We start from the raw sequence: 3,794 nt of genomic DNA on the forward strand, positions 1-3,794 counted from the left end.
TTGGTTTTTAAATATTACTTTTAATCAAGAGATAGTATACAGCCTTGCGCTTCACCCCTAGCAGCTCATAGACCTCCTGCTCCACCAGCTCCTGCTCCAGTTCCTGCTCCCGTTCCTGCTCCTGGGCCTGGGCCTGGTCCGGGTCCTCGTCCTGCTGGTAAGTCTCTTCTTCAAGCAATTGTAGTCATTGGGATGTGGCTTCCTAGCCAGCATCTCCCTTCACGCTGCAAAGATTCTGTAGGCAAATACAGCAACAGTTTAGTATAAAGATACTGGAGCAATTCAGCTCGTGCAAAGAGAAATGTTCTGACACATTCTTCACACAAGAAAGAAGTGGTGTAACTAACACAGGGATAAAATTTTTTGTCAAGACTGTAGAAGCTTCCTTGATTAAAAAACACGCATTAGAATTTATAAGGACGAGGGGAAAAATATATCTGTGAGAATATGTAGAACTTCAAACGACGTGTGATTACAATAATTCCTAGGGCAACAAACGACGTGTGATTACAATAATTCCTAGGGCAACATACTTGTGCTTATGTCATTTGTCTATTAAGGACCAATATAGAATATTTATATGCCGTGTCTTTCAAATAAGCAATTAAGACATGGAGCAAACAGTTGTAAGTACTTCAAACACTTACTCTTGTCAGAGCTATTTAACAGCAAATGTAGATTCTCTCCTGATTTGCTTCTATTCATTTTTTTATTCCAGCATTCTGGGGACGTCCAAGATTCAGAACCTTTACTGTGTCTGAAACCGACTCAGACTACAGTAGTATGACCCCCGATGGAACCTATACTGTGTCTGGAAGCGACTCAGTCTTCACTTCATCACCCAGCAGATCCTATAGTCTATCTGGAACCGACTCAGGCCTCCTTAGTATGACACCCGGCAGAACCTATACTGTGTCTGGAAGCGGCTCAGCCTTCAGTACGTCACCCAGCAGATACTATACTGCGTCTGAAGGCGACTCTACCAGCAGATACTACACTGTGTCTGAAGGCAACTCACCCAGCAGATACTATACTGCATCTGAAGGTGAATCACCCAGCAGATACTATACTGCGTCTGGAAGCAACATATTTGGAGGTGTGTCATCCTACAGAACCTGTACTGTCTCTGGAACCAACATTGCCTTTCCTTCCAACTATAACCATTTCCATTCCATACATCTCCTTTCTTTTTAAAATTTACCATCTCTGGCGCAAATTCACTTTGTCTGAACAGACTCCATAGGGCCTCCCCAAGGAGCCAGTACACCTCGTGCTCCTATTCTTCGTATTGACTAAAAGTCTCCTTCTGAAAATACTAGAACCATTTGGATATGGGTTGACAGCCCACATCCATGGGGAGAGATTGAGGTGGTAGGGTGGGTGTTTGCATTTTGATCTTTTTCCTTTAATTACTTCTTTTAATTGCATGCTTCTTTGCTTTTTCCTTTTTTTTTTTAATTGCAAAATTGGTTTTCATTTATTTCTATTACAAACCATTCACATTCTCTAACAGGCTTTTTTTTCAACGCTAACAATTTCCAATTGGTGCATTTCCGTGGTTTCTAAATCCCATTTTTCCTCAAGAGATAATATTCAGCCTCGTGTTTTACCCCAAGCAGCTCGTACACCTCCTGGTCCTCCTGGTCTTGGGCCTGGGCCTGGGCCTGGTCCGGCTCCCGCTCCTGCTGGTAAGTCTCTTTTTCAAGCAATTGTAGTCACTGGGATGTGGATTGCTAGCCAGCATCTCTCTTCATGCTGTGCGGCTTCTGTAGGCAAATACAGCAACCCTGCATTGTAAACGTAATGGAGCATGACACCTCGCACAAGCAGAAATGTTATGATACTTTCTAGAGAAGAGAAGGCAATGGTGGAAGCTAACACAGGGTTTAAAATTATTACTGGAAACTTTTTCCATTGGTCTCTTTGTCCTTGTGGGTTTGGTTTGGTTTTATTTGGGTTTGGATGTTTGGTTGCTTGGAGATTTTTGGTTTTGGGTAGTGGCTGAGGTGGGTGTGTGGGTGTTCGATTTTTTATTTTCTTATTTAATTGCTTCTTTTAAAAGCTTTTTTTTTTATTTACAGAATTGTTTTTCCAATTTTTCTTTTATAAACCATTCTTATTTTTTAATAGCCTTTCCTTTCAATCATAACCATTTCCAATCTGTTAATTGCCTCAGTTTTTAAATGTTACTTTAACTCAAGAAATAAATTTCGCCTCATGTCTCACCCCTAGCAATTCCTAGACCTCAAGCTCCTGCTCCTGCTCCAGTTCCTGCTCTCATTGCTGCTCCTGGTCCTGGTCCGGGTCCTGGTCCTGGTCCTGCTGGTAAGTCTCTTCTTCAAGAGAGCAGTCACTGTAGTCACTGGGATGTGGACTCCTAGCCAGCATCTCCCTTCACGCTGCAAAGATTCTGTAGGCAAATACAGCAACACTTTAGTATAACGATAATGGAGTAATTCACCTAGTGCAAAGAGAAATGTTCTGAGACATTCTTCACACAAGAAAGAAGTGGTGTAACTAACACAGGGATTAAAGTTTTTGTCCAAGTATAGAAGAAGTAGCTTTCCTTGATTAAAAACCACATCCTTGAATTTACAAGGATGAGGGGAAAAATATGTCTGTGAGAATATATAAAACTTCAAAACAATGTCTGATTACAATACTTCCTAGGGCAAGACAGTTGTGATAATGTCATTTGCCTATTAAGGATTAATAAAGAATATTTGTATGCCATGTCTTCAAATAAGCAATTAAGACAAGGAGCAAACAGTAGTAAGAATTTCAAATACTTACTCTTGTCAGAGCAATTTAACAGCAAATGTAGATTCTCTCCTGATATGTTTATGTTCATTTGTGTTTATTCCAGCATTCTGGGGACGCCCAAGATTCAATACCTACAGTCTGTCTGAAACCGACTCAGGTTACAGTAGTATGACACCCGACAGAACCTACACTCTGTCTGGAAGCGACTCAGTCTTCACTTCGTCACCCAGCAGATCCTATAGTCTATCTGGAACCGACTCAGGCCTCCTTAGTATGACACCTGGCAGAACCTATACTGTGTCTGGAAGCGGCTCAGCCTTCAGTACGTCACCCAGCAGATACTATACTGCGTCTGAAGGCAACTCACCCAGCAGATACTATACTGCGTCTGAAGGCGACTCTACCAGCAGATACTATACTGCATCTGAAGGCGAATCACCCAGCAGATACTATACTGCGTCTGGAAGCAACATATTTGGAGGTGTGTCATCCTACAGAATCTGTACTGTAGGATGGAACCAACATTGCCTTTCCTTCCAACTATACCCATTTCCATTCCATACATCTCCTTTCTTTTTAAAATTTACCATCTCTGAAGCAAATTCACTTTCTCTGAACAGACTCCATAGGGCCTCCCCAAGGAGCCAGTACACCTCGTGCTCCTATTCCTGCTGTTGGTGGTAAGTTTGCTTGTGAAAACATTGCAGTGATTTGGATGTGGGTTGAGAGCCCATATCCTAGGGGACTGGTTGAAGTGGGTGTGTGCATTTTGATTTTTTCCTTTTTTTACTTCTTTTAATTGCATGCTTGCATGCTTTTTCCTTTTTTTTTAATTGCAAAAGTGGTTTTCCTTTATTTCTATTACAAACCATTCATATTGTGTAACAGCCTTTCTTTTCAACCATAACAATTTCCAATGGGTGCATTTCCTTGGCTTGTAAGTCCTATTTTTCCTCAAGAGATAATATTCAGCCTCATGTTTCACCCCAAGCGGCTCATACACCTCCTCGTCATCCTGGTCCTGCTCCTGC

Source organism: Ammospiza nelsoni, chromosome Z, assembly GCF_027579445.1.
Source record: "Ammospiza nelsoni isolate bAmmNel1 chromosome Z, bAmmNel1.pri, whole genome shotgun sequence".
Classification (NCBI taxonomy): Eukaryota; Metazoa; Chordata; class Aves; order Passeriformes; family Passerellidae; genus Ammospiza; species Ammospiza nelsoni.